The 9,331-nt window shown below is 44.3% G+C and overlaps 1 long non-coding RNA gene across 1 annotated transcript; it reads right to left on the bottom strand.

Moving 5' to 3' along the window:
* Window positions 1–11: 11 nt before the first annotated feature.
* Window positions 12–6,858, bottom strand: LOC136022573 (uncharacterized). The gene is made up of 3 exons (XR_010616209.1): window positions 6,775–6,858; window positions 6,434–6,618; window positions 12–114 (listed from the first exon to the last, which is right to left on the bottom strand). It is a non-coding gene; the product is annotated as an uncharacterized LOC136022573 (long non-coding RNA).
* Window positions 6,859–9,331: the final 2,473 nt, after the last annotated feature.

The following is a 9,331-nucleotide window of genomic DNA, read 5'->3' as shown; positions in this document are numbered from 1 at the left end:
ACTGTACCTCCAGTTTATGAGCCAATAGTAGGGAGGTTTGCCTCAAATAATCCAGATGGCTCCTGTGTTTCTTTTCCAGTTCTGTGCAGCCAGGGTGTCCCTCACCTGCAGGAGCTTGGGAAACAGATGGTAACAGTCACCACTTCTTAATTTAACAAATCTGTGCTCTGTTTAATGAGTGCTAGCTGGATAAAGTAGCAGAGTTAACCAGAGGGAGGGGGTGGAATCAGATTCCTTCAGGCTTCAGTTGCTGTCCTGAAACAGTTTCTACGCTGTCCAAGTCCTTTGGGATTAAAACATTTGCTAAGTGTTTTGCCAGCAGGGCCAACTTCCTGGGTCATCACTGACACCCATAGACCTTGTAACTAATCTAACAGCATTGTGGTATTTTCAGTGTGGTCCCAGAACACTTCTCAGCACTCTGCTGAATTTCAGGCCTGACTGTACTTCTCAAAACATGCCTGAGTCCTAATACATGGACATAAACAGGCGACCATCAAAAGGGGAAGGGTGGATGTGTACATTGTTCCTAAGTGCATTTTCCTTTTGAATCCTCACTGGGCCTATTTGTGGAAGCCTCCCAAATCTGCCTTTATTCCCAGAATAACTTTCCTGCATGCATTTATTTCTTGTAACATATCTGAAAAAGGAAAATGTCTCTACCTACGTCCTGTCAAGAAATCTGTTAGCATAAAGTCCTGCAAGTACTGGGGAGAGGGGAAGAGGTAGGACTCAAGAGGGCCTATTTCAGGAAACTGAAGCAGTGGGGAATAATTCCTATTCTAAGCCTGAAGTTCAGAGCATGGGTTATTGCCACTCTTACTATTCCCACTGCTCCTTCACTGCACCAACAAGACCAGACGCACTAGTTACAGAAGAAGAAAAGCTTCTCAACCTGGTCACTTCTTTGGGAGCTCCAGCAGCATCACTGGAGCTCCCAAAGCTCCCCTCCATCTTGCAGCTTGTCCCTGTACAGGGTCCCACTGGATTTCTCTCTTTTGTCACAGGTGGAAACAAACCCATGGAAAAAAAACTTTCAGTTTAAGTGGGGAAAAGAACTCTTGTTCCGGGTGCTCCTATTTCATTGCTGCTTCGTTATTGTAACTCTCCTGTCTGTCTTTTACAGTACAAGTGATGTAATGTTTACCAGTGATATGTTCTTGGCTGCTTTGAGCTCCTCAGATGAATTGCTAAGCTTATGCAAACAGGTTGCGTGTTTACTCTGTGCCGTGCCACTGTCACAGCAACCAGAGCCATAAATGAATTGAAATGTGGGTCATAAATAGAAATAGGTTTGACTTGGAAACTTGAGATAAAATCTGTATCCCCATCCAGATTGTCTGAATTCAAATTACCCCAAGCCTCAGGATAAGCCCATGACAGGCAAGGTTTGAATTTGCTGTAAATACTGAAGGATCTTGAACATGGAAGGAGCAGAGATGTTGGCTTCTTTGCATGCCAGGATGCTTTTTGTTTTCACGTGGATGTAAGTGAAATAAAATGTTAATGCTTTAAGCCTGGTGCAGATTTTCTATTAGAATGCTGCTGTGTTTTTATAAACAGCTTGATTGCAAAAGTCACCTCTGACTGTTACTATGGAGCTTTTTCTTAACCCTCTACTTTTCAGAATTATGAGGCTGGATGAAAATCTCATCTTTTACTTAAGTAATGCATAGGTCCTGGTTCTGGAGGGTTATTTGCAAGGGCAAAATCACAATGAATTACCTGGAAATCATACGCCAAATGAAGAGGTCATCCTTTTCAAAAGATCCTTGGGTTTCCTCAATTTTGAGGACTGATTCAGACTCTTTAATGCATATACTTACCAGAGGTGACTTTGTGACATGGTATATTTAGGAAAATCCTGTGGATGAAAGAACTGTTGTTTCTACAGGGAAGTTTATTGCTAGTTTTAACCAAGGTAACAGAAAAAAGACTAGAAAAAATAGAAAAAGAAGTGAAGAGCTCTTCAGTGGGTATGCAGACAGCTCATCACTTTCAAAGCCAGCTGAGGAAGCCTCCTTCAGACCTAACAAATAAGGTAATTTTGTAAAGAAAAAAACTACAAGCTAAACTTACTGATGTCAAGTTGTCCAAGTAGCTTTTAATGCTATGTGGGCCATTGTGAAGCATGGTAATCTACTAGGATAGAGCTTAAAACTGCAAGTGTTTTCAATTTGTGCCTCAAACTGGGCAATGTTATTGTTGTTCCGCTCAAAGCCTGGCCAATGGTACAAATATCAAAGTGAGTAAGAAGTTTGTTCTGGCCTGTGTTCACTCCTTTTTGAGCATAATTTTCCTAATTGTGGCTATTTGCAGATGCATTTCTTGTGCTGCAACACCCAGCATTAAAGAAAATACCATCTGGCTAAACTTCACGTCCTCCTGCTCTGTGATGAATGGGGTTTCTGCATCCCCAGATAGCTCCAATGTACACACACTCAGTCTTTCAAAAAATGCCATTTATTAAATCACTTTCCGCTGCACCTGCAGAATCTCAGCAAAGCCCTGTAGAATCTGTGACATATAATTAAGAAAGCTGGGCTAAAAGTCTCATTTTTCTAATCACTTGAAGCCAGGCAGAAGCACTTACTGCCGCTTTACTCAAGGACAGATTTTCCTCTTTCTGCTCGTGTCAGCAATCAGTCCAAACCGGTTATTACCAAAATACATACTTGCAGCTTCAGATGTAAGCACGACTTTGACTACATTGCCTGGAATCGTTTGAAGATGGGGTGTAAAGAGTCCTGAAATGCTACTGTGAGAGGGAGGAACAGATCCAGAAGGAGTTGGCCTGTTTGATACCCAGGTCAGGGCAATCCTTCCCTTCTCCAGAGTTATTGTGCTAGTTCAATTGCATTATTGCAAAGGGAAGGGAAGGGATGGGTGAAAAAACACCCAGGCATTTCAGTACCTTGTTAGCATGCGGGAACTGAGCTGTAGTGATGACAGGTAAGTGGAGACACAGAAGAGAGGTTTGCTAACCCCTGGTCACAGCTGAGATTTGCAGCTCAGGTGACAAGGATGTCAGTTTGACCCTTCTTCAGCAAGACCTGTGGGCCAAGAGCAATCCCTAAGCACGAGACTCTACACTTGAAAGCTTTGCTCATTTACTCAGGGAAATCAATGGGCTGCATTCTTGAGTACCTCAGAGAATCTGTATCTCCACTCCTGCTGAATCGGTTTCTTCTATATAAATACATCTGGCATCCTGCTTGTCACTGAAGACTAGTTGCTTGCTAAACAAGGGGATTAATGTGGCCTGTGCTCCTCCTGTCCTCTGCAGGTTTTTTATATCTAAATCCTCTGGTGTGGAGGGTTGGCCAGAGTTCAGCTGTCAACCAGATGTTGCAGCACATGGCAATACCTCACCCTGCTGCTGCCCCTTCCACGTGTGGCACATCACACACAGAGCAGCAGAGCAGCTCACAGGCTAGCAGGAGGGAGCTGGGCCCAAATCTGGAAGTAAACAGAGCTCTGAATTTCCATGGTATGTTCTTTCTATTCTCTCAACACACTACACTTGCAGTATGGACACCACAGCTTCAGCCTGTATGGCAAAGCAACATCTGACTGCCCAGAGGAAGAAATGCGTGTGTGCGTTCACATGCTGTGTAGTGGTATTTCACAAAGAACAACACACAAGTAGCATGGAAAGGACAAAGTCCTGAATCTGATGCACACCCAGGCTATGGGATGGTTAATCAGCAGGCAAATGCAGACTATGTGGGGATGGAAAGAAACTAGTTCACAGGGAGAAAACTACTACCAAAGGAAGGGAGAGGAATTCTCCTGAGCCATTCTCTTGTTGCCTGCCACAGTGCCAAGGAGCGTCAACACTGCCATCACTGCAGACTGCTTGAGAGGCGCTTGGAGGTTGCTGATGGAGCTCACTGCAGCACCAGGCAGAAACTTCATAGCATACAAAAGCCAGTGTAGGATTTTGAAGCGAAACACGAGGAGCCGTCTAATCTCAGCACTATCCATCAGTGGACAATTAGCTGAAACCAGGCTCTTACACTGCCCTGATTCCACCAATTTAATCGTTTCTCTCTGTTAGAAGCAAGAAGGCAGCTCCCTCTAGTGATGTGAGAGAATATTTCAATCTGCAGTGGAGGGGAAAGATGTTACATAGAAATATATTTTCTTTGTAATCAGGTTAAAATTCTGCATTTTGAGAACAATGGAGACCACCCCATTTGCTTTCCTATTGCAAGTTACTTCAAACCAGTTGCCATGCTTAAACTTCCACGGTTAGAAAATACTTCTTTTTAACAATTAACTTCAGCTTAGACCTTGTTGTCTCTCAAATACAAAAAAGGAAACACAAGTCCGACCCATGAAATGAGCTTTCTGGCTCATTTAGTCCCATCACAAGGCTGTAGCAAGGGGCACAAGCAGAATGCTTTTCTTTTAAATCAGCAGCTTCCCTTATTTAATAGCAATAGGGAAACTGGGGACTTTCCTTACAGTATCAAGGAAAGTCCACCTCATCTCCTCAGCTCCCTGGGGAAGAGATCTGGTGGCCTGGCAGGAATGATGGAAAGATTTTATGTAGTGTTGTCTCTGAGGCAAGCAGAATGTGCAAACCACTTTCTCACCAGCTCACTTGGTTATAGCAGGTTTTGTGCTGAAACTGGTTTGAGATGCACATAGGAGCTATGTGAAATACTTCCCAGTGATGCCTGTGGAGCCAATCTGTGTTCATCACAGGTGTGCTTACAGCAGTTGCAATTCTGGAGTTTATACTGGCTGTGTTTAGAAAGAAAATGGAACAGTTCAGACAGGTCACTGTCTTACTCCAGGCAGTAAACGGTTAGAAATACGTTGTGAATATCTGCTTCTTACACCCTGCTTTATTATGTTTAAAAATTAAATTTGTTATTTTGTCAAGTATGTTTACTACGGAATATTTTTCATGTCTTTGGCTCAGCAAGCAGGTGATGTGGGTACCTTTTAAAGGTAGATATTTACGTTTTGCAACAGCTGTATAATTGCACGGCATTATGCTGCGAGTGCACAGTGACTTCTGTGTTCACACAGAACAGTCAACTGCTGGTGTGACGCCTCAAGCAGACAATACAAGCTTGTGTCTGAATGCCCTTTCCCTGGTAAGAGTGGTGAACAGATCCACTTGTGACCCATATTTCAAACCCACATTGTCTTCAGAATGACAGTTCTGTGCCTCATCTGCAGCAGCATGGCCTGGAATGGACCTGCTGGCTCATAGTCAAACCATGGGCTGAAGCTCCAGTGCTGTCAGCGCCTGCAAACACTCAGAGAAGGTTCAGGCCTCTCCTGGCATAGACACAAGGCAGCAGTTCCTATTGTTCCTGTAGTGAATAGTAGATGGCAGGGACTTTTTGCCAAATAGCTTCCAGAATTAGGGCCCTTAGTTATTAATATTAAACAAATACAATGTCTTTTGCTTGTGGTAAACACTTCAGACAACAGACTCACTGTCCAATCATGTGAGATGCCCTCCTAGCCCCTGGGGGTTGGGCAGAAGCCTAGTAAACAATGCTGGCATCAACACCACCTCAAAATCCAATATTAAGTATGAAATTTTGTGGGGAAAACAATGAAGAATCCTTAATAAGAGCAAAGGCTTTTTGTAAGTACCCTCTTTGAGGAAAGGTTATCTGATCTTGTTCTTTTGTCTCAGAAAAGCCCTTAAAACAATGCACCATCTGCTCTGTTTGGTGGAAGCCAGCAGAGATCTCTTCAAACAGAGGAGGCTCATGCTGCTGTTTGCCATTTAACCCTTTCAGCCACAAACTTTCCCTTGTTTCCAGGCAAACGTTTGTTGGGGCAGAAGAGGCAAAGCCCTGCAGTTACCCTGCCTTGCCCAGCCCTCCAGGGTCCTTCTCTCCATCAGCCTGCATCCTTTGCTAATCCCTGTAAATGTGCCTTGATGCCTCTTGCTGCCCAAGTAGGATAATATCCCACACTTATGTGGTGTGGAAATTATGAAGAATTTATTGCAGGGCTCTGGGAGACCTTCAGATGAAGCTGAAAATGTGTCCAATCTAAACAAGTGTTTGTTCCATCCGGGACTGTCTATAGCTGTCATGGTGTGTCAGCATGGGAGCAACCTGTGAGGTTCTCCCTCTGCTGCAGTCACACTGGTGAGACAGCAAAAGAACTACTGCATTTTTTTAGTGGGCTGTAATCAAATTGGACTTGAATGTTGAGGGAACATCCTTCACCTTCAAAGTCTGGAACATAAAATCATACAATCAAGAAGGTTGACATAACCTGGCTATTTGAAATTCCCCATCACCCCAGAAGTACTTTCAGTTCTAGTCAGAGCCATTAGCAGGACTTCTCTTACAATGAAGGACTATTAATTCTTTAGCAATGGCATAAGAAGTACCTTGGCAGGGCAACTGGATAACCACCACACCCTACACGTTGGGAAATGCCACCTTACCATAGTCCTGCTCACAGCTGCCATGAGCCTCAGCTCCAGCACTCCGAGGGGAGGAGAACTGTAATCCCCGGCTGTGCCGTGTCCTCAGGCTCTCTCCAGGAGATCCATTGGCAGTGCCCTCTGCATCCTGAGCTTTAGGCTCCCACCAGCAGTGATTCCTCTGAGCTGTGAGTTCTCTCTGTAGACTGTGCCAAGGTAACAACAATTACTCGGAGAGTTTTTAAGGTGGTGCATGTGTGTAAGCAGTCTTTTGAAGTAAAATATTGTTATTTTATCCAAGCTATCATTTATTGCATTTTGTTAAATTGAAACAAAAGGCTCACTATAACGTCATACTGTACCTTGATGTCGTCAGTACAGGTAACAACACTTGTCTTTACCTACTCTAATTACTGCTCTGAAAGGGCTTGATAGTTTTCCACCTGTTGGCAAATAGAAACAGCAACCTTGCAGTTTTGAAGCTGAATTTATGAGGCTGCATCGTACAATCTGTGCCATGCCGGAACTTGGTTGCACAATCTGGGTCTGAACCTTGGCAAAGCTCTCTGAAATCTTTCAGAAACAGAGAGTACTGATCTCTGTTCCATGTTCCTGGGGCTCGTGCTGAGCATGGCTGCGACCCATGGCTGTGATTTCTTGTTGATGTACATACTGTAATATTTCGCAACAGTCTCAGCACTAAGTTCCGCTGTCCTGACAAAGATCCCAGCAACTGGTTTTGTTTTATTTTGATCTCTAACTCTCTGAGCTTAACTAAAAAGATTAGGAAGAAAGGTGTGAAATGGGCATTTATTGATCAAGCCTCAGCTGAAGCACACTCAGGACACTGAGACACACTGAAACAGTGACAGATGTTTTCTTTTTCATGCAGAAAAATGAATGTGGAATATTTTTCTCAATCAGCAATCAGCTTAGGGAAATCTTATCTCGTTTTTTTCCTTAATAAGCTTTTCTTTGTTTTTCATGACCCAGAAACTGCTAAAACAATTAGAACAGCTTCCACTAATGCACCTTGGATGTAGTCTTCTGAAAGTGGGAGCAAAGGTGGGTGAGAGGAAAGGAAAAAGAGAGGAGGTAAAAAGCAGTTCTAGTATTAACTTGGTAAAGGCACTGAGCATTGTCTCTGCTTTTGTGATGTGAGAGGTTTTTATCCAATGCCACTGTTTCCTTTGGCTCTTGAGAAATGCCCACTTCTGTTTGGAGAGACTGATGCAGAGGTCCAAATCCAGCCCTGCCAGTTTCCTGGGAAGGCTACTGCCAACACCAGTGGAAGTCAATGCAGATTCTACAGACAGTATTGGGATTACACAGGAGCAGCCAGCAACCCCTCTCCTCCAGGCACAACCAGCTCTGTGGCAGGCATAAACCATCACAATTCCCAGATGAGGCTCTTTGGATTTGGCTAAAAAGCATTATTGGGTCCACAGTGGGAGGCAGACCTGGTATCTAACCACTGCCTCTAAGGAATGTAACAGAAGCCACTTGTATAGGTGACTGCAGCAAAGTGGGGATGAAATTGCATACACATTTACTGGCGGTTTGGAGAATTCCCATCAGTGAATCATTTGCATTAGCAACACATCTCCATCAGCCGCGCTGCAGCCGGCAGAGCAGCCGTGCATGAAATAGGAACGTTTCTCATGGAAAGAGGCACCTGCAGGAGTTCTTGCATGAACATGAGTCACTGTTTTCACAGCTATAATTAAACATGTAAACAGAAACCTCTGCTGTTGAAACGGGCTGTGGTAAGATGATGATGATCAAGAGCTGGTTTTGTAACCAGGAGGGTTTGTGTTTGTGACTGAGGCCAGCAAACCGTCAGCTTTTCACAGGTGGCTTTGTTCAGATGAACTCTTGAAGACAGTATCTGTTGTGGCCAGCTGTAGACTCATAACTCATTGTCACTGGTAGCAACAGCGGAAGTCAGAGCAAGGGCCCAATTCAGCTGCTTTTGCTTCGCATTTTCTAACCCAGCTCTGGCTATGCTGGTGATACAGGCACAGGTTACTGAGCGCTAAGAACAGGGCACTGTCCCTGTCTGTTAGCACAGGCTTGTAAAGGTGAAGAACAGGCTTCCTTCAGTCCCCTTGTGGAGTTCTCTTGGTTCTGGATGATGGGAGCCTCATGTTGTCCTTACTGGTTGTGATGCCCACCTGTGTGTAAGGACTTCACCCACTTTTGCTTCCCATGAGTGAGTGTGCAGGACTCAGGACTACGTCCAAAGTGAGAATCTAGCTCATGTGCAAATAAAAACCAATTCATAGAGGGGCTTTTACGCTGAACCTTTGTATTATCTACTTTACCAGTAACTAAGAAAGGGTTAGACCCAGGGTGATCTTTCTTTTATATCATCCCCTTACTGCCACCCAATGCTGCATCAGAGGGGCCCTCACCCCACAGGGTGATGAGTCTGGAACTGTTCACAATACAGCAACACACTTTCCATGTCTAAATACAGTGATATTTTATCTGCAAGTAGCTCTCCTCGTCTTTTGAAATAGCACTTGCAACAGGGCTGTGATTTATTGTTTGAGAGGTTTTATTGGTGTTTTTTGTGTGATGCTCTGAGGACTTTGACTCAAACACACGGTGCTTCACTTTCTCAGTGATTGCATTGTTCAGGAGATCAGCACAATCTGTCTTATTTCTGCTTTGATGCTTGTTCATTACAGCTGAGGGGCTGTTCCCAGCAGGGCCTGCGGGAGTTCTGCACCACCTTCCATCCATTACTGGGAATTAGAGTTGCCTGTAAACATGCACATCGAGGCAAGAGTAATGGACCCACCATGCTCCCTACCCCACTGAGGGGCAGCACAGACACAGCTCTGACTCTTCACTGCACTCACAGAGTGACAAGTGCTCCAGTTTTATACAGTTGCCATCTTCTGTGGCAAAACA

The sequence above is a fragment of the Lathamus discolor genome, chromosome 15, assembly GCF_037157495.1.
Source record: "Lathamus discolor isolate bLatDis1 chromosome 15, bLatDis1.hap1, whole genome shotgun sequence".
NCBI classification, from domain to species: domain Eukaryota; kingdom Metazoa; phylum Chordata; class Aves; order Psittaciformes; family Psittacidae; genus Lathamus; species Lathamus discolor.
This window is presented reverse-complemented; position numbering and strand designations above follow the sequence as displayed.